Source organism: Myotis brandtii, unplaced genomic scaffold, assembly GCF_000412655.1.
Source record: "Myotis brandtii unplaced genomic scaffold, ASM41265v1 scaffold112, whole genome shotgun sequence".
NCBI classification, from domain to species: domain Eukaryota; kingdom Metazoa; phylum Chordata; class Mammalia; order Chiroptera; family Vespertilionidae; genus Myotis; species Myotis brandtii.
The window spans coordinates 2,025,227-2,047,995 of record NW_005353838.1 but is presented as its reverse complement, the minus strand read 5'-3'; the positions used below and the strand labels follow the sequence as shown (position 1 = coordinate 2,047,995).

The following is a 22,769-nucleotide window of genomic DNA, read 5'->3' as shown; positions in this document are numbered from 1 at the left end:
TTGGGGTGACATCCTATATAATAAAAGCCTAATATGCTAAGTGTCTGGTCGTCTGTTCAACCAATCAAAGTATAATATGCTAATGATATGCTAAGGCTGCTCAACCACTCACTATGACGTGCACTGACCACCAGGAGGCAGATGTTCCAACTGGTAGGTTAGCTTGCTGCTGGGGTCTGGCCAATCAGGACTGAGTGAAATGGGCCAAACATGCCCTGGAGCCCTCCTGCAGTCCCTCCCCGGCTGGCCAACCTCCTGCATCCCTCCCTGGCCCCAATCATGGGTGGGTGGGTAGGAGGTAATCAACCAAAGACCATCCTATATAATAAAAGGTTAATATTCAAATTGACTCAACGCAGGAGCTGCCCCCTGGTAGTCAGTGCGCTCCCACAGGGGGAGCACTGCTCAGCCAGAAGCCCAGCTCACGGCTGGCAAGAGCAGCTGCAGTGGCGGGAGCCTCTCCCACCTCCGTAGCAGTGTGAAGGATGTCTGACTGATGGCTTAGGCCCGCTACTGGACTGTGAGAGAGCAGAGACCGGGCTGAGGGACTCCCCCTGCCGAGTGCACGAATTTCATGCACTGGGCCTCTAGTTGAACTATAAGATCCCTAAGAGGAAGGACGATGCCAGCACACTAATTCTATGACACAGTTATCAAAACTGGTCAGTCTGCCTAATATATTTACATAGTGATATATTTGTCTTGAATTGGGAGAATCCTCCTAGTGATAGTCTCACATCTCTCAGCACAAGTCCTTTCTGGCTGTGTAGTGATGCCTCTCCATGGCTCCTTATCAGAAGACCCTACACACAAGAGCAGGGACTAAAGCAAAGACAGGCTAGGCATTCCTTCAAATGCTGCTCTGAAGAATTGGAAAACTATCAACTAAAACCTCACAGAAATCTCCAAAGACTGTGAAAGCCAACACAGCCAGTGCAAATTGCTGTACACGTTGTAAATAATGAACAGAATAAAGCTCTCCATGGCTCCTTATCAGAAGACCCTACACACAAGAGCAGGGACTAAAGCAAAGACAGGCTAGGCATTCCTTCAAATGCTGCTCTGAAGAATTGGAAAACTATCAACTAAAACCTCACAGAAATCTCCAAAGACTGTGAAAGCCAACACAGCCAGTGCAAATTGCTGTACACGTTGTAAATAGTGAACAGAATAAGTTTGGTGAATTGGCATTTTCCTGAATTTACTTTTAGCAAATTAGCTTATAGGGAATTAGCTTAGAGCTACCCTCTCACCCACCACTAACAGATGTACTTCATTGTCAAACTGAGCCTGGTATTTGGAAGGGCACTCTGAAATAACTGTCCCCTTTTATGGGCAAAAACTGTAGTTTAAAGAGATTAAGTTACTGGCCCAAATCACAGAGGTGATCATTCTAGATAAAAAGGGAGATTCAAGTCTCTTTTTGCCCATTTGGTACTTCTTTTCCTGAGTCACAAAATGAGAAATCTGCAATCATTTTTACAAACTTATCATGTTATTTAGGGCAATCAGTATATAAAGGAATATTTTGAGTATTTCTCTTGCTTTTAAAAATCACTTCAAATAAAAACATTTTAAATGATTGCTTGTTATTTTAGATACTTCTTTATAACTATACCACCATTTTCTATATAAAGTACTATTATTTTCAAGTGAAATAAGAAATAATTGAGGTACAATTGCCCATGAGACAAGGTTATTTCAGCAAAGAAGTTTCAAGAATCAATTAGCTGTGGCCTTGGAGAAATGGGTTTTTAAATAGATGATGTCTCAGGTCACCTAAGGCATGTCTTTAGTTCCCTAATATTTAATCTTAAAAGAGGCCACCACTAAAACCAGTCTACAGGTTCATAGATATAAATATGACTTTTGAATATTGAAATATAAATATTAAAAAAGGACTTTTGTGTTATTTTTTTTCTCCTATGGCAAGGACGCTTGTACATATTATAGCAGGTAAACATTAATAAAAGAAAAAAAAACTAAACTTTTCTCTCTTCTCATTAGTCCTTAGATGCTGATTTCTGATTTTACAGAATTGCTGTTAATTTTCCGCAGTGATGGCCTACATAACGGAACAGTGTGTTCTTCTCCTACCTGTGGGGCCGAGAGTGCTGTGCTCTTCTTACCATAGGTGCGGGGCACAAAGCATGGTCTCCACCTGTGAGGAGGACGTCTGTAACAGCCGTGCCAGGACAAGCTGCTGCTTAAAAACTGCAGAATCCTATGCGGATAACAAGAAAAGAAAAAAACTTTATAAACAATAGAAATTAATCAGGCTCTGAGAAATCAAGACTGAATAATGTCTTTTTTTAAAAAAAAAATAGACACATTTAGTCTATAAGTACAGTACACAGAATGGCATGTGGGTAAGCACTGAACAGAGGTTGGTCAAATGAAAAAGAGCAAATGAGAGTCAGAGCTGGTCCTAGAATTGCAAACTGATAGGCCTACAAGACCAGACAAGTAGGTTAAAAGAGGGAGTCAACTGAGTGTGAGACAATAGGGGAGAGTAGGCCTGTGGTGAACTAGTGAACTCATGTCCCACCTGAAGGGGGCAGCACTGCTCATGTCTAGCTGATAGTTTTCATTGATGCCACAAGGAAAAACAAGCTCAGTAATGCCACTACTGCACACTTTCAAGGAAGAGAGAAATACAGATTTTTATGTGAAACCTCTTGGATTTATATTTAGAATTCAATTAAACAAAACAAAACGTTGTGTGGGTAAAACAAGGGTAAAGTGAAAGCCTACCTGAGGGTCAGGATTAGCTCCTGGGTAGCTAGTTGTGACCTAAGATTTAGGGCAGTGATGGCGAACCTTTTGAGCTCGGCGTGTCAGCATTTTGAAAAACCCTAACTTAACTCTGGTGCCGTGTCACATATAGAAATTTTTTTGATATTTGCAACCATAGTAAAACAAAGACTTATATTTTTGATATTTATTTTATATATTTAAATGCCATTTAACAAAGAAAAATCGAGTTCCCGTGTCACCTCTGACACGCGTGTCATAGGTTCGCCATCATTGATCTAGGGCAATGTCTTTCATTTCAAATTGATGAAAGGGTTCTAGAGGGCTGAAGCCACTTGGCAAAGACACTTAGCTAATTTGTGGTAGAACTGGGTATTTTAGGCATGAGTCTCTTCCCTTTAACTTAAGACCTTCACTTTCACTTATGACCCTCTCAGACTGGCTGGATCTGATCAGACCTGTTGAAATAACAGGTTAGAAGCCAACCGGATCTTTAAATGGGGAGAGAATCAACTTTGATCAAACAACAAATACTTATCAAGTCAAACACTAAAACAAAAGAGTCCCAAAGCAAACAATCAAAGACACTGCATGCTTAAGAATCTTCTGCTTATGGAAAAAATGTACTGTTCTAGAATGGGAGAGTGCCATATTACTAAGAATAAGACAGGAGAGCATGTGGTCAATTTTCAGTCTGCATAAGTCCTCATTCTTTAAAATGCTATGGCGCTTAATAAATTATTTGCTTAATATTGATCAATCAATTTCTATAGAGGTAGCTTTTAGAATTGAAATGTATTGAATGTTGACACAGGGAAAAATAACATCAGGAATTTATTACTCTAGCATATATATTTTTTAAAGTTTTTGCTTTTTAAAAAAATATTTTATTGATTTCGGAAAGGAAGGGAGAGGGAGAAAAAGATAGAAACATCAATGATGGGAGAGAATCATTGACCAGCTGCTTCCTGCACACCCCACACTGGGGATCGAGCCCACAACCCGGACATGTGCCCTGACTGGGAATTGAACCATGACCTCCTGGCTCATAGGTTGAAGCTCAACCACTGAGCTATGCTGGCCAGGCTAAGTTTTTGCTTTTGTAAAATTTTCTATACAAAGAAAGAGTGGGATAAAATATAAACATTTAGTAAAGTGTATGAAACATTAATGTGAACCATTTTATATAAAACTATTGAATTGAATAAAGGAAAGGAAGGAAGCAAGGAATGAAGGAAATAAGCAGTTACTGATTACTAACATGAGCCAGGCCCTATGCCAGGTGTTGTTATAACATGTTAGACATATTAGCATTTACTGAATGAAAATAACCAAACCAGTGCTAAAATACATGTGGAAAATGTTTATAAATGTAAATATAGCCAACTCAATTTTCCATGGGCAGATATTTCAGTTTAAACATCTCAAATCTTACTTAGACATAACTCTTTACCTTGACCACTCATTACAAATTTTTTTTGACACAATATTTTTTAAATTAACTTTAACCAGGCAAAGGCATGGAAGCAGGGTGTCCTTTCAACCAAAATAGTTAATTATCATCAGTGCTAGGAAAATATAAACTAGGAAACATATAGATACAAATTTTCCCTGCTTTAAAATGAACTTACCATTATCCTAAGAGGTAATGATACCTCAGCAGTAATATAGACGGGAATGTATTATACAAGGAAAGATGAAACATGTAAGCCACCTTCTTCAGTCTGATTCTAAAGTGTAACTCCAGTATTTAAGTTAGAGGCATCACAACTTTCCAGAATATAAAATGCATCTGCATTCAAATGTTGGTCTTAGAATACAAAACAATATTTCAAAGTCAACCAGAAATGAATTTGTTCACGATCCACTCTTTTGGATAATTGCCATTATTGCTATTTTTTCTTAGGCAGATAATTGAAAACTGACTATATAAGTTGTTGTGTTTTTCTGGGGAAATAGCCTAGACTCAAAATTTGTCTCCTACATTTTTATCTAAGTTTCAATCTTACCAGGCCTACAAATTATAGCTCTTCTACTACATTATCCTATTCCATCTCATTAATATCTTCTCTTCTGTTTAGCTTCATGCGGCAGAAAGAAACTTTGCCAGCACCATTTACCTCTAAGGAATCGATTCATTTTGTGTGCCTCCATACCAGAGTTAGCTCTGAAGTATTTTAGTGACAGAATAGGACCAATAAGATAGTCATAATATCTGAACATGTGATTTAGTCTTCCTAGTTTTGCAATAACATCCTCTGTAACAACAAAGAAATTGCACTGTGAATCTCAAATGTCAGCACCTGGCCACATTTGACCCAGTTTGTGTGTAGTCTGTCTGCAACCAAAGACTTGAATAAAGACTGACAGAACAAAATGGAAAGCACCGATGAGTAGCCTATTTATTAATTTATCAAGATAAATTCAGGGGTTCATTAGGAAACCAGGTTGAAGTAATAGTTGATCTAATTAGTTAATGGATTTAGTAGAGAGAACAGAGGGTTTTCACTCTCTTAAGTGTCAATAATAATACACTTAACTTTCACTTGGCTGGTGTAGCTCATGATTGAGCGTCAACCTATGAACTGGGAGTTAATGGTTCGATTCTGGTCAAGGGCATATGCCCTGGTTGCGGGCTTGATCCCCAGTAGGGGGTATGCAGGAGGCAGCCGATCAATGATTCTCATCATTGATGTTTCTATCTCTCTCTCCCTTTCCCTTCCTCTCCCTAATAAATAGACTTAACTTTCTATTTCTCCCATTTCTCCTTATCATAGGTCAGGGCCCCTGGAAAAGTGACTTTGAGACTCAGATACAAATGCAGGAAGCTTATGGGAGCATGTTCTCAGGAGCAACACCTGTGCTGAGAGAAGGAGGAAGGGGAGGGAGAGATTAAAATGTAATGCAGTCACAGCAGAGGCCTGGGCTGACCCCTCAGGGAGCTCCGGAGCTGGGATGGGCCTGCAGAGGTCCTGTGTGTGCTGGAGCTGGTGTGCATGGGCTTGGGCAGAGCTGACTGCGCACCTCTTCCCGACTTCCCAGTGGCATCATGTTCACACCTTGAATTGGGAGGCATGCGTGTTGGGTATTTACAACACAGTGATTGGCAAATTCTAAAAGTCAGAGCTTCTGACACTCCCTCTGGAGAACTGGTTTCCCAGCAAATCCCCAGTTAAGAAAGATTAATTTGCACATCTCTCTGCCCAAATCCATGTGATAAGTGCTTAATTGCACACAGTGCTACAGAGAGGGAATGAGATACTATACTTATAGGTCTTGTATTGCTGTAACTTCTCCAGGCAAGGTGCCCTCCATTCCACACAGGATATTATTCTAATCCAGGATTTCCAGTCCTGCTGTGCTGTCAGTGACCTTTATTGTTGCCTTTCTGAAGGAAGCAACCAAGCTCCCAAGAAAATGAAACCATCCCTGTAAGATACAACTTGGTGATATGACCACCAAAGCCTACGTGACAGAGTTCTCAGAGGAGTAAGTTCTGGCAATAACTGAACAATGTCCTGGATAAAATACTTAGAGAAAGCCAACTGAAATGATTTTTTAAAGCAATGCCATTTCTTCCCTTGTAAACATGGTCATTCATACCAATAAAGAAGAGTGATAATAATAGCAGCTAGTCTTTGTTTAATGAAATCATAAACTATGTCTGGAGTCAGTTTAGAATGTGTGCCATAGGTGGGAAATGGTTTTAAATAAACTAGTATCAGTGAAGGCAAATGAAGAATTTGGGTTAACATCATTTCAGCTTTTAAAAAAAGTAATTCCTAAGGAGATGAACTAAGCCAATTTCTGTTTGGAAATGGCAATATCTTTAGGAAACTCAGAGAGGAGAGACCAGAGTTCACCACTACCTGGGGTAGCAGAAACTTTTAGGGGGATCATTCTGAACAAGGCTGTCCATCTCTCAAAGTTCTTTCTTCTGAATCCTTTACTCCCTCCATAGGAAAAAACAATCAGGGAATCCCAAGATTTGACAAACCGATTATACAGAAACTCTTCTCAGCTTTGCCCCTTACATCCTACACCCACATTCAATCTTGGCATCGCAGCAAAAGCAAAAATATCACTTAGGCATTTGATTTAGGAAAAACAGTAGACATCAACAGGAAGAGAACTTATGATTTTAGTATATGAGGCTAGAATTAGGAAACTCAGTAAGAAAAGTGTGGATGATTCTGAAATTCAATGATTAAAAAGTGACTCAGTATTGGCTATTCTATCTATCACATTTCTGTAACAGGCATCAAAGCAAACAGGAAGTGAGGTTTCCAACAAATACTATTTCATGACATAAAAATCATTGGGTGCAAACTCTTTCTTATACATCACAACTTAGCACAGAGCCTTGTATATGGTAGGAGTTCAGTCTCTCTCAATATCTTTCTCTTAGATACACTGCTGCAATATAGATATGGCCACATTTGGATTCTATAATCAGCTTCTTAATTCCTCTCCTATAATATCCATTCTTTCATTCAACAAAACTATGTTGAGTATTTTCTATAGTGTGGTATTTTGTAGGAGCTGGAAATACAGAGGAACTTATGTCCTTCTTGAGACATATAAAATTCAGAAAATTAAGTACAGTAATGGAGATACTGAAGCACCGAGGAGAGACCCTGAATCCTGTGTGTGTATCTTTGTGTGTAATCAAATGCATTATTCTTTTGAATGAAGTGTTCAGAATATTTATAATGAAGAGCAATAGCTTCTCTTGTACTGGCTGTAAAATATGAATGCAGCTAATGTTTCTGTTAATCCAACAGGGGATGTTGTGAGGATGAAGAAATGTAGCATGGTGTCCTAATAATAATCTTGCTCATTTTTCCTCACCTTAAGCTGAATACATCTGAGCTAGTCTTTCAACAGGGATATAGCTATGGCCACATGTGGATTCTGTAATCAGCTTCCTAATTCCTCTCCTATAATATCCATTGTTTCATTCAACAATGGTATTAGCATATGAGGCTAGAATTAGGAAACTCAGCAAGAAAAGTAAGAAAATAAAATATTTTTATTTTCCTTCTAAGTACAATTCACATAGGAGGTCCTGGGGTTTTAAAGAAGAATGAAGAAAATTCAAATTGCTTTCAAAGTCTTACTAAGCAAGAAATTCCAAACATCTGATATGATATGAGCCTTTTAAAAGTTTGATATAACTTTAGATACTTTTCAGGAATAAAAATGTTCTGATTTATGTCCTTATAAAATTTTAGCCTGTATAAATGAGTTGTCTCACAAACGATTTCGGTAGAACATGAGTTTACTTTTATAATAGGCAAACAGGAAACAACAGAATAGATCCTTGTTTGTGTTCGGCTGTCAAACTTTTTACCTACAACTTCCGGTCTCTGCCTTTAGAGATGGAAGAAGCTGGTTTCGAAAATTAAGACCATTCTAGGGTACAGGTACAAAGGAATTTTGCAAAGCTTGCATATTGATTGAATCAACTACTGCTTCGCTGCATTTTTCAGATCATGCTTACCTTATCTTGCAAATATTGTTATAGTAAATCATGCCACGTAAACTCACGGAATTTGAACATGACTTTTGATTTTGACATAGATTGTCTCCAACCAGTTAGGTCCAATGAAAAGTGAGTATAACCCATGGTTGCTTTGCTTCCCCCCCCCTTTTCTACAGGCATTTTATTCTAGATCAGTTTTTTTCAGAAATGGATATGGCATTTGTCACTGGAGACAATGGGTGACAGAATCGGCCAGTGTCTGTACAAATGTGTTACCACCATTAAAAAACAACAACACAAAACCAACAGCCTAAAGTGCATGCCCTACAGATGACTGAAGCAGCAGTAGCACCTCTTAATTTAAAGAGTAGCATCTTGGCCTGCCACGTATCTGGACAACGATCCTCTTCTTGTCTTGGGAGTTACTCAGGCATATTTGGTGCAGATGTCAGCGGCCATCCTGAGCAGAGGGAGGAATGACAGAGAACCTCTGCAGCTCCTGCACAGCATGGGGTTAGGAGGCAGGCTTACAGAGAGGTCCCCTTAGCTCCTGATGGGTCATACTGAGTGGGGATTTCTGTATTCCAAGATCAATGAGACTTGTTGAAGTTCTGACATGGCAAGCAATAGGCCCAGTATGGGAGGAGTGCATCTTTTTCTCTGAAACATAAAGCTCTTCTCTCACCTTAGGTTTTTATTGATGGGGACTTAGATGTAAAAAGAAAATGCACATGTTATTTCCAAATTGGGCACATTTTCCTTAGTAGACCTTCCAAAGGAATGGGGAGTTAAACCTGCCACTGGGAAAGTGCTTCCCATGCCCAGGCTAAGTTGTGAGAGAAATCAGGTTAGAGACGTCATGGGTGAACAGGAATATGGTTAGAACTTAAAAACACAAGTATTTCTGTTTGGACAACAAAGATAACTGAAGCTTAGCAAGCTTAACTGGATGTTACTTTAACTTTAGTCTGTGAACAAAGACATACTCTGTAGTGCACAGATGACTGGAATGATCAAATTTAGAGTTGAAAGTTACAGTAGTCTCCCATTATTTGGGGGGATATGTTCCAAAACCCTGAGTGAATGCTTGGAACTGTGGATAGTACTGAACCCCACGTATATAGCAGCGCCTCGAATAACAACATTTGCTCAATGTTGTTTTGTTGTAACATTGATGAGATTACAGAAGAACTTAACTCTTGTTTATATCAATTAGATTATGGTAAAGCTGGTTTTGTTATATGTCCTTTAGCTTCAAATTGTAGAACCTACTGATGACGTTCAGGACCTTCTTTTCTATGGTTTTTCCTATGCATACACATAAATTAGGCACAGTAAGAGATTAACAACAATAACTACTAATAAAATAGAACAAGTATAACAATAGATTGCAAAAATTACATAAATGGCTTTGAGATCAGCCATCTATATATATAAAATCCAAGTGACTGGACCACTGGAATGACTGGAATGACCAGTTGCTTTGACGCACACTGCGGCCCCGATCAGCCCCCCAACCCTGATCGGGGGCAGGGCTGGCCAGCCAACCGCCTGCAGCCCTTCCCCCCAGCTGGCCCCACCCTGATTGGCCCCAATCAGGGTGGGCCAGCCGGACCCCGACCGTGCATGAATTCATGCACTGTGCCTCTAGTTTTTAAATAAAATAACAGTTACCTGAACACAAGCATTGCAGTACCACAACAGTCATCTAATAACAGAGACAGCTACTAAGCGACTAAGGGGCAGGAAGTTTATATAGCATGGGTAGGATAGATGGGACTGAATGATAAGAAATTTTGTCATACTACTCTGAATGGCACTCAGTTTAAAATTTATGAATTATTTCTGAAATTTTCCATTTAATGTTTTTGGACCACAGTTGACCTCGGGTAACTGAAACATGGAAAGTGAAAGAGTGAATAAGAGTAAGACTACTGTACATTAAGAATGAGCTGGTCTTGCCTATATTCATTAAATTTAATGCAATAGCAGCCCCAAAGAGTTGGTACCTGAAGCGGTCCATCTGTTCCCTCTATTAAAAGCTCTTTGGTCTGGGTCCTAAAAACCAATCCATTCATTTTTCTCTTTCAGTGAGAAATAAAAAAGAAATTTAGAGAAAAGTTAAAATTCAGGGCAACTATGTAAGTATTCTATATAATTCATTTTCCCCTGGGACAAATGGTAATAAATACAAAGGACCTGTGAAATATGCCTCCATTATAGTGCATCGCTTTCATGGGGCTAAATGCATGCCCAGAACTGCTTGCTACTCCACAGGTTTGTGATACATATGATAGGACAAGTGTGAAATGGGTCACTCAGAGTGCACTTTATTTTTTAAAAAAGTATTCCTTGGGAAAATTTTGGATAAATGGACTGAATGTTCTTTCATTTCTGAGGCTGTTGCCAATGAAGCCAAGTACTCAGAAAAACCTTTGCTAAAGGTCATGGAGATGGGTGACCAGCCCATTCTCTCCTCTTCCTTCCCTGGAAGAAGCAGAGACCCAAAACCATGCAGAAGAAAGCACGTTTTTCCCCCCCAAAATCAATAAAGCTGGGCATTGTGATATTGCTACGTTGACAGAAAACACCACATTTACCAACACTATATCACCACCACAGCAGCAGTTTTTATTTTTGTAAGGCAATTATCAACTTATGTATAAATGATTACAGTATTTGAGAGCCAAGATTCTTGAAAAATCTGATGTTGCAATCAAAACATAATTGAGCTATTTTGGAATAGAAAGCCCATTTGCTCTTCATAACACATAAATATCTAAAAATTAAATGATGACCCATTTAGAACAGCATTGCTTCACTGTAATTTTTAAAGGGTTTACTTTAGGTGAACTTCCCTGCTTAATGCAAAATTTCTATAGTCTGATACTGATATTCTGAACATGGTGTGTGTGTATGTGTGTGTGTGTGTGTGTGTGTGATTGTGTCTGTGTTGGGTGTGGGTGGACATGGTCAGCAGTGATAATTAATTTCTTCAAGTGATCAACAAATCCATCTGCACAGCAATCATTATTTGCAGGCTAAATAAATAAGCTTGCACATGTAGGCATTATTTTTAAAAATGTGTATATATGCTCTTGTGCTAAGAAAAATGTGAAATAATTTCAAAGTGTTGTAGACTTCACTGTAGATTTTTGTTATTACCATTTTTCAATCCAAGGATTATAAAAACATAGCAATTACCTATGGAGCCAACCACAACACTTTAAATGTTAAGAAGTTCTTGAATTAAATGCACTGTGGTAATGTACTTCAAGAGTTACTGATAAAATAGTTATAATAGGGATTTACTGGAGATACATGATGTAATGGGGGATATGATAGATATAATGGGATTTTCAATTATGAATGAGTCTCATTATAAGAATCATTAAACCATTTGCTTATATTAAGTTTAAATATTTAGTCCTAGCCCCAAAATAAAACACTGAGAAAACAATTATCATCTATTACCTCTGGAAATAGGAATAGTGTGAGCAGCCAGTGTAAAGGCACTTATTTCTGTTCTCTTTACCTCAATATTGTTTGAATTGTTTACAACAAACATAAATTTAAGTATTCCTTCTGTATTTAAAGAGATTAAAGTAAATATGAGCGCAGTGAGATGCTGGCTGGGAGGCGCCTCTCTCATACCCATGCTCTCTCACTAGGCTTGCTTTGGGAGACTGGGAATGACTTCTCATTCACTCTGAGGGCTGCGGGCAACTTGACACTCATGTTCACCACATGCGGACGCCCTCTGTGGGGCCCTGGGCTGCACACTTCACATGAGGTTGGAGCTTACAGGGAGGACTACAGTGCAAGCTGTCATACCCACATGTCCATGTGTTTGGTGGCTACAGGACTACAATTAATTCCCACCCATCTGTGTCTTGAAGTTCAGCTGCTTGTGGGTGCAGAGAGAAAAATGACTCTTGCCTCCTGCCATCAAACATGCTGGGATGCCCAGGAGCATTTATGAAATCCTGTTCTGTCCTACACCAGGAGAAGATTACAGCTGCTGACTCATGTGTTTTCTTCCCACAGTAACTTTAGGAGTGCTGGTAGTTGGTGTTAGGGATGCACAGGAATCATCTGATATCTAATGAGTTTAGGCTCCAAAAGCTGCAGCAAATCCTATGTAACACTAGCTAATATGTTAACTTAATCAAAATACTTCAAATTCTGCCCCCAAATAATGCTGCCATGCTGAATTACCCCAGCTTACGTTTTGTCATGTTGTAATAATAACATCAATATCCTTTAGGGAGATTTCATAGAGAGCAAATGCACTGTTATTTTTTTTCTAAGAAATGTTGTCCAATTTTAGCAATGCATATGTGAAGCGGATAAAACACCACAAATGTAAGACTCCAGATTTTATTTTATGCATAAACTAGACCTTTAAATTTTAAGTATAGTCTGAGGGAAAAGATATTTAAATCCAAGGTTCACATTTTCTCTTCTGTCTCCCATATCTACAATGATTTTCCTTATTCAAAGGAAGGATAAACAAGATGGGGTGATTTTCTTAATTGAAGATTTTTTAAATTTAGGACCAATATACACCAACTGCTTTGTTTTCACTATTACCCTTAAGGTTCTAATCAGAGCCTCAGGTCTCAATCTTTGCAGTAACACCCTTAAAACTATATATTTATATATAGTATATACTAGGTATATATGAAAACTGTATACAGGGTTGGGCAAAGTGGGTTTACAGTTGTGAGTACATGAAACATAGTTTATTCTTGCATTATTATTTATTATTAGAGGCCCAGTGCATGGATTCATGTACCGATGAGCTCCCTCAGCCTGGCCTGCAGGGATCGGACCAAAAGCGCCTCTCCGACATTCCCCAAGGGGTCCCAGATTGCGAGAGGGCGGTTCTTGGGTGACGCACCCCGGAATCGGGCTCCTTCCTCTCTTATTCCGGGTGTGTCACCCGAGAACTGCAGCTGCCAAGACACCGCAGCTCGGCAACTCCTGCATTGAGCGTCTACCCCCTGGTGGTCAGTGTGCATCATAGCAACCGGTCACTATGCATATTAGCCTTTTACATAGAGACACTTAGCATATTAAGGGACACTTAGCATATTAGCCTTTTATATAGAGAGATTGTATTATTTTCCATATACAACTGTAAACCTACTTTTGCCTCACCCTGTATATAGTTTTAAATATTCCACTCTTTCAATTCCCTCCTTTCCACCATATATATTTTTAAAATTTATTCAGAGTATGATTATATAATCTAGCTGAAGCATGCATTGTTAAAGAGCGAGAGCATTAACTCATTATTCACTTCTCACCCTAATGAATTTCTGTCACCTAAAAACAACACTCAATGATTATATTCAGTAAATGGCTCTTTTGAAATAGTTTTTCATGCATAGTTTCTAAATTCAGGTCCAGAGACTATTTTCTTTCTGCTCAAACTTTCTCTAGATTCCACTCTTTAAAAGTGAGTGGAGGGCGCCTAGGTTAGGGTATAAATGCTGTGCATCTTAGCTCTATGTGGTCTATGAGGACTCATTAAGGACAGATGTCATTCACACCCTTTTCCATTCCCAGGCTCAGACAAAGACAAGGATTAGCAGACTCCTTTTAGTTCCCCAATAAAACCTCTCTTTTGTGAGGGTGAAAAGATAAGTTTAAATAGTGTGCGGCTATGATTCCAGAGGACTTTCAATACTAAATAATAATTCCAAAGTCTCAAAGATCTCTGGTTAGGTAGGAAGGCCGAGTTACAGATAATACTTTTAGTGAATTTACTATTTTCATTTTAATTTGGGGCTTGTATTTGCATACCTTTATTTGTGTTCTGATTTTGCTCTATTGAGGAAGAGGATTTAGGGAGAGGGCTGTGAATAGGATGGTGTGAGAATGGGCTGTGGAGAGGATGGTATTGAAAGGAATTTTAGGGATAAAATAGGCAGGTTTCGGGAGATTTAGGAATAAAAAGGGAACATGGGGGAGGAAGGCATAGGTGAGGGCTTGGAGCTGCCAGAAGGCATACATTCACAGAGGAAAAGAAAAGAAGAGGTGCCACAGGATAAGGGGAGAGGAAGACATCCATTCACAGAAGATAGGGAAAAGCCACAGGGTGTGGGGAGAGAGAGGAAACAAATGGTCACAGAGGATAGAGAAATGCCGACAAATGGGAGAAAGAGGAAAACAGATTTTCACAGGAGACAGAGAATTCTACCACCGAAGGGGGAGAGACAGAGGGGGCACCATGTGGGGTTTGGGCTTAGAAGCTGATATTCTGCAAAAGAGTGACCAATTAGAATGCAGTATGAAGAAACAAAGAACTACAGCCTTTATAAACCTTAGAATAAAGGAGCTTGGTGATTACCCTCTTTCGACCCCCTCCCTATGTAGGAGTCTGTATTTGCTTCCAATAAATTTCCACCCTTTTCATCTACCATTTTTTCTCCGTGGCTTCATTCTTTGAATCCATATGGACAAAAACCCAGGAAAGAAATTGCATCCTGCTCAGGAAAACAACCCGAATCAGTATGGTGGCAGTTTTCCTTTCTTAAGCATTTGATTTAATACTACAGAGGCTGTTTAATCATGGGAATAGATAATCTAGAGGTTCCAAATTTTAGAAGGCATTCCACAAGGATGCTCAGTGCTGCCTATCCTGGAAGTTGCTTGTATGGTCCATGATTTACCTCCTGGGCTGCCTCTCTCTATGATTTCATGTTTCTGAAAAAAAAAATGGGAAAAATTTGAACTGAAATAGAGCTAATAACCCTTGCCAGTGTGGCTCAGTGGTTTGAGTGTCAGCCTGTGCACCAAAGGGTGGTGGGTTCAATTCCTAGTCAAGTGCATGTACCTGGATTCAGGTTCTTTTCCCAACCCTGGTCGGGGAACATGCAATGCAGGAGGCAACGAATTGATGGGTCTCTCTCACATTGATATTTTTCTCTCTTCTTTCCCCTTCCTCCCTCCCTTCCACACTTTCTAAAGATCAATGGAAAAATATCCTCAGGTGAGGATTAACACACACAGGAAAAAAAGAAAGAAAAAGAAAGAGCTAATAATACAATGCTATCTTTTATCATTCACTCAGCATGAACTTTCAATATTAATTCCACAAATGTCTAAGGAGATTTGCATCGGGAATTATACTAGGCACTTGCAAATTAAGGGAGAATACATTATGTTTTTATGCACAAAACATAAAAATCCCTGTTCTGACAAAGTTTACATTTGAGGTGGAGAAAATAGATGTATACGTACCTAGTGTATATGCATAATTTATTAACAGAAATTTTATTGAAGTCAGACAAATTTTGTTAAAACTAAGAGCTTTTGCCTATGGGTTTTGTACACATTCCAGATTTCATAAAGTAATGCGGTTTGCCCTTTAACATTTGCTTTAAAGGTTCCCCCTCATTTCTTAATAAGATTACAATCTCTTCCCAACTTCACAAGAGCAGGCACCAGCCAAAGGAATAAAACCACAGAGCCATTTAGAGTGTTCTAGAAAGCATGACTTCTCAAAACTTAAGGAATGGTGGTTCAAGATGGTGGCATAGAAAGATCCTGAAGTCACCTCTTCCCATGGACATATGGACTCTGCCCGCTACACATGGAACAATTTCCTCTGAAAAAGATTGAAAACTAGCTGAATAGCTCCTTCACAACAAATAATAAAAGGATCACATTGAGATGGATGGGAGAGGCTGAAACATGTTCTGCTTAAAGCCCTACTTCCTGGTGTGACAATCTACAATTGGGAGATTTCTCACAACTCCAGAGCTTCTCCCTGAGGAATGAGGGGGTGTGTGTGCCACATCAGGCACTCCAACCCTTAGGGCACCAGAGAGACGAACCCCCAAAGCATCTGTCTTTGGTGGGCACCATTTCTGCGCTCTTCGTCTACTTGAGTGTTGGTGGGCACACACAGTCCCTGTGCTCTCCGGCTGCCTAGCTAAAGCCAGTGGGTGTGCCCGGGACCCCCCACACTCCCACTGCTTTGCTGAGCTCTCCTGCTACCTCACTAACGCTGGTGGGAGCATGCAGTCCAGACAGGACACTTCTTGATCACCTGGCTCCGTGGCTGGGAGGGCTTGAATTCCTGGGTCTCACAGGAGTATAACAATCAGAGAGACAGTTCTTGGGAGGTTACCAAAGCCAGGACACTGCACAGACAGCCGAGGGGAACACTCCCCCAGTGATTCTGTGAAAAAGGCTTGTGTACTTGTCCTGCAGCCCCAGCCGTTCCCTCAGCCTTGCTATAGTTTGCTGACACCTCTAAGAGAGGAGTTTGTCACTTGTCTGGAGCCCTGATTTTTGTAACTATTGCCTAGTAGACATCTCCAGATCACCTGGCCTGGAGGCCAATAGAGCTTATGATTGTGAACCAACAGAAGTGTATATATTTGCATAGCTTGAAAGCTGCTGCCAGAGGGTCTTGTTTCCAATCAGCCTGAAACTGGGTGCTGACTAAAATTCCTCACTTTGGAAAACTGACAGGTCTTGGCACACCCTCAACACCTGGGCCCCATCAAGATAAATATGGCTGCTTAGACGATCATGAAGGTTTGAGAAATATCAAAAAACCAGGGCAATGTTTAACAGTAAGGTTTATTACCTAGACAAGGCCACTCATTCCAGACTGGGAGAGGTAGCTGTTTTACCTAATTCATATAAACAAACCCAGAGAGTTGAATACAATGAAGAAACAAAGGCATATGCTCCAAACACAAGAACAAGATAAAAACCTCAGGAAGAAAACCTTATTGAAACAAAAATAAGAAATACACTTGATAAAGAGTTCAAAGTAATGGTCATAAAGACACTCACCAAACATTAGAGAAGAATGGATGAACACAGTGGGAATTTCAAAGAGATAGAAATTATAAAGGAGAGTGGGCTGAAAGAGGTTTATGGGGGGAAAAGTAGGAACCTATGTAATACTTTCAACAATAAAGATTAAAAAAGTAAAAGAAATTATAAGGAAGCACCAAACAGAAGGTACCGAGCTGACAATGAAATAACTGCACTAAAACAATACACTAGCAGACTAGATGAAGCAGAAGAAAGGATTAGTAATTTGGAAGACAGGATAAGAAACATAAACAAAAAGAACAGAAACATTAGAAACAAGACAAGGATGTCCACTCTTGCTACTTTTGTTTGGTTTGAAAAAATTGTTCAAATTTTCTCTTTACATTTGCTGAACTATTATTTGTCATCAAAAGTTAGTAAATTAAGAAAAATCTTCCCAATACATTGTGTTAATTTTTCTTGGTTTCTGAAAGTGATAGTCTATTTTTGTTTGTTGTTGCTTTTTTGTTTTTGTTTTTGTTAATCCTCACCTGATGATGTCTTCCCATTGTTTTTTAGTGGGAGTGGAAGGGAGGGGGAGAAATACAGAGAGAGAATCATCGATGTGAGAGAGACACATTGATTAGTTGCCTCCTGCACACATTCCAAACCAGGCCGGGGATAGAGCCTGCAACTGAGGTACTCACCCTTGACTGGAATTGAATCCTTCAGTCTTCGGGCTGATGATCTAACCACTGAGAAAACCCACTAGGGTGATAGTCTGTTTTTGAGAATTGCTTTTGATAAATTTTATGAACAGCTAGACAAGTTGTTGAATATAGGCTTATTTTAATCTGAGAATATATGTTCCATTCACAGAAAAATCATTATAGAAACAAGAGACTGCATCAAGCACCATATTACAAATGGTATCTATGGCAACATAAATGAAATTTCTTTCATTGAAATGATAAGATTAGAAAGCACCTTGAAATATTATTTCACACAGGAATACCTCTGAATAGATAAAAACTCATTTGGCATTGAAAAATATTTAATGAAGCCCTACTTATGGGTCAGATATTGTGCTATATACTGGGAATGACTAAATCATGGGTCATATTTTTAAGAAGCCAATAGCTAATAAGGCGCTAGAAGCACAGAAAATCTAACTATCACTCAGTGTTATAATAATTGCATATATAAGGTGATGTGAAAGAATTGCCAAAATTTATTTCATTTCATGGCTTCTCAAATATATTTCTGCAATCTCCGCCATCAACCTAGCTCGACAGATAAAAATCTTTATTTTTACTAATTGATGCTTAATGTGTAGTGCAATCCATTATGTTCATTTATGTTTAACCTCGTTCTCAGAGAAAAACATAAAATATCTGATTACCATTTCTTTATAAAATCCTTCATATGGTTTAAAATCTGAAAATGATTATACTAAAATAAGAACATTTCAATTGTGGAATTTACTTGTACACCACCTCCTTGAACAAATAATTCAAGGGCATAAAGAAGATATGCCCAGCTGGAGCAGTGCAGTGGTTGAGCATTGACCTATGAACCAGGAGATCACAGTTCAATTCCCGGTCAGGGCACGTACCTGGGTTGTGGGCTCGATCCCCAGTAGGGGGTGTGCAGGAGGCAGCCGATCAATGATTCTCTCCTATCACTGATGTTGCTATCTCTCTCTCCCTCTCCTTTCCTCTGAAATAAATTAAAAAAACGTATTAAAAAAAAAAGATCCTATATAATAAAAGACTAATATGCAAATTATCCCCATGGGCAGGAGTTCGACTGACTGGGAATTAGACGTGCGCTGACCACCAGGGGGTGGCACGGAACATGGCTGACATCGGCAACGTGGTGCTGGCAGCAGTGGAGGCGCTGCTGGCCCTGATGGGCTCCGATGAGAGTGGGACCGTGGCGGGATGGTGGAGCAGGTGAGCAGGCAGTGCCAGGCTAAGGCGGGTGCGAGCGGGGGCCCCGATCGCCCTGCCGGTCACTCCACAGATTGGCCCTGAGCGCCAGTCAGGCCTAGGGACCCTACCTGTGCACAAATTTTGTGCACCAGGCCTCTAGTATAATTGTAAGACAAGTAAAAAATAAATGAAAAAAATAGATCCAAATTATAAATAGTCAGATAAGTTAAACTATAAGAGTTATTTTTACTGATAGCTGGAGGCCTTATTTATATTTGCATTTGAGCTTCATGGCAGCCAGTGCAAAAATGAGAAACATAGACAGAGAAGCATCGATCAGACCATCAAAACTCAGAGGGAAGGTAGGGGAGGGTGGGGGTAAGGGGGAGAGATCAATCAAAGGACTGTATGCATGCATATAAGCCTAACCAATGGACACAGACACCAGGAGCATGAGGGCATGAGGAGGGGGAGGAGGCAGTTAGGGGATAAGGACACATATGTAATACCTTAATCAATAAAAAAAAAATAAAAAAATGAGAAACATGACTAGTTACATAATTTTTTAAACATGAAAAGGATAAACATGCCAGTTTCTCAAAGGAGATCAAGTTATATTTTACATTAAACTACAGAATAACTTTTACATGGAGAGTGGAGATTAAATTATATAATGGCCACTATCCAAATATTGAAGCACAATTCATACAACCAATTACTAAATCAAGTCCAATAAAAACCAAAGCCAAATACCAAAGCACAATTTAGTGAAGGCAATTCCAGAAGGAAGCAGACCATCCTATATAATAAAAGTGTAATATGCAAATCGACCGAATGGCAGAAAGATCAGTCAGTGGGGGGCGGGGCCGGCGAGCAGGGGGCACCAGGCCAGCAAGGCGCAACATGCCAGCGGGCAGAGGGAGGGAATGGCGATGGGGGGGGGGGGCAGTTATGAGCGGCAGGGGAGGGGCAATGGGGGGGCAGCACCATCCCCTGATTGGCCTGTCCGGTCGCCTCCCTCAGAGGAAGGCCGGTCTGTGGCAACAGCGGGGTGATGGGGGCGGTGCCATCCCCTAATAGCCCGTCTGGACACCTCCCGCAGAGGGAGGCCAGACTGCCATCAGTAGGACATCCTCTGAGGACTCCCAGACTGTGAAAGGGCACAGGCTGGGCTGAGGGACCCCCGCCGCCCAGTGCACAAATTTTCGTGCACTGGGCTCTAGTTATGATACAAACATGTGGCCCAGGATATAAATACATGCACAGATAAACTGCCCTCCATTTTATTTATTATCACTCTTTCATCTAGTATTAGAAATATATGCAGCACTGACAATTCAAGGTTAATGCTGGAAAAATCCTTGGAGAGCTGGCTTTTTATAATGTTAATTGAGACTGATGGATGGTCTATAAACTTTGAAATGTAAATCAACCAATGGTAGGATCAACTTTAAATATCTGGGTTTACCATGAGAAATGAGGAAAATAAACCAGCATGATCTCTGTTTGTACAGGATGTAGGGACACTCTGGCTTAGCACAGACAGGGCTAAAGGAATCAGGCCTTTCCTCAGATACCACATAAGAATGGTTCTAAGATTTGAATATATATCCCCAAAAGTAGGATAGTCCAGAGAAAAAATGGTTTTATGGGAGAATTATTTTAAAGACAGATATGAAATAACCAATTATTTTAGTTAAATCATGTAAATAAAATGGCAATTCTGCCAAAGAAGCAATGATGACTCTAACCAGGGCAAAAAGAAAGCAACCCAGCCCTAGCTGGTTTGGCTCAGTGGCTAGAGCCTGGGCCTGAGGACTTGTCGGGAAGCACAGGACTTGGTTGAAAGGTCTGGAAGGAGGAATCTCTGAAAGGTCGGTGCCCCTTGGCGGGACCTTGCCAAAGGCGGCAGCCCCTACTTTGACTTTTCCAAACAAGTCTGACCCCCCAGGTGTTTTATTAGAATCTTTATGTTTAGATTTCAAAATGTCCTTGTTTGAAAGACACTACAGTTACAGGTGCTTTCTCAAGGATACTTACCCTGCTGATTGTATCTAGAGGTTAATTTTACTTCAAGCTGTTGTGACAATAAAAGCCTAAGGAGGCAGGCGAACAGGCCTTTTTTTTTTTTGGCTTCTTATGCCAACTAGCCCCTTAGCTTCTCTTTCACAGAAACATGTGTCAGAGTAATCATTATCTGTCGTTCAAGATCTGCTGGCAAGGACTGAAGGGTCCCAGGTTTGATTCCGGTCAAGGGTACATTCAAGTTGTGGGCTCAATCCCCAGTGTGGGGCAAGCAGGAGGCTGATCAATGATCTCCTCTCATCATTGATGTTTCTATCTCTCTCTCCCTCTCCCTTCCTCCCTGAAATCAATATATATATATATTTAAAGAAAGCAACCCAGAGGTTGTTTGTTTTTATCTTTCCTAATTAAAATATTCAGTAGGGAGCAGTAGTGTCATGGCTTTAAAATATTCTTCCCCATTGATTTCTGCTCTGGGGCAATATAATATCAAATTGTTTCCACCTTTCCTTATAATTTGGATCTGTTTTAGTAGTTGTTTATTTTTCTTAACCATATGTCTGCTACATAGGTTCTTGTGAAAATACAAATAACAGTTTACTAACAGAATTTTAATCTAAATAATCAAAAAGCAAAGGAAAGTTGGCTGTGACAGTAGACACCTGTCTTTGCTTTCATGGCACTCACTGAGACTGCCCAGGAACCCGATGACCTCTCCTTCACCCACTTATTTATTTATTTTTTTTACTCAGAGCACTCTTTGCAATCAGAAAGCAAGTGAGTACTTGAGGCTCTGAAATTTGTTTTACATCAATCCATTTATAATTTCAAAGGCGGAAAGGGAAAGCCATTTCTTTTTTATCTTGATATTGGTAATTGGAGCTCAGTGTGACTGTTTACTTCCATCTTCCATGGAAGCAGTGAGATTAAAGCAGAGTGAGAAATGGCTTAGTCTTTGATCATTGTGACTTTGTGGAGTTGGGTGACCAGGATGAAAGTCAATAGTTTATCGCATTAGTGCATTCCAACGTAAACTTTTTAGAAAGGGGGAAATAAAAAGGATTTGTTCAACAAATAGCATGTTAGAAAAACAGTGACAATGAAGTTGACCTTTCTGTTACAACAAAGGGACCTTATTAAGTGCCTGATGGATACATTTCAAGGTTGAGGGAAATAACAGATATGCAGCAAAACTTTCTGGTTTTTTTTAAAAAATCTTTTGGCTCACCTAGAGAAGGGTCAAAATCTTACACTATCAATTAAATTGGGTGCCTGCTACCCGAGGGCATTATCAACTTAGGGTTTGTTTACTAAATGCTCTACTTAGTGTTATGCAAAGTACAAAAAGGAACAGGCACTCCTACTATGGTTTCTTACTTAATGGTAATCAGCAGAAATAACTGTATTTTCGCTTTCTAATCAAAGGCAAGATGTTCCAGACTGCGTGCTTCTTTATTAAAACATGAAACTCAACCAGACCTATTTGCATAAGACATATATTCATTAGGCTCACTCTAAAGTTTTAGTTTATTTAGCAATAATAAAGCTGAAAAATAACTGAGTCAGACTAGTGTTAAACACAGAGGAACAAATTTATGTTTCAAGAAACAATAGAAATATTTCTAGGTAGTTAAGAGAGAACTCCAGGATATGATAACTCAGAGGACTGGGGCTTTAAGCAGCAAAAAGTGCATAATATGCTCACGGAGGTTCTTCCTTCCTACTCCAATATCTGGTGGTGCAGAATCTTCAAAATCCCTCCCCCCCTTCCCAACCACCCCCCCCCC

General features: G+C 39.8%; 1 protein-coding gene across 2 annotated transcripts in view; it reads right to left on the bottom strand.

Moving 5' to 3' along the window:
• The window catches only part of B3GALT1 (UDP-Gal:betaGlcNAc beta 1,3-galactosyltransferase, polypeptide 1), a 388,127-nt gene that overhangs the window by 42,399 nt on the left and 322,959 nt on the right, over nt 1-22,769 (bottom strand). For both annotated transcript variants that reach the window (XM_005857532.2, XM_014545411.1), the window contains one exon: nt 2,098-2,224. The gene's annotated coding sequence lies outside the window, so the exon portion shown is untranslated. The remainder of the gene's footprint in view (nt 1-2,097; nt 2,225-22,769) is intronic.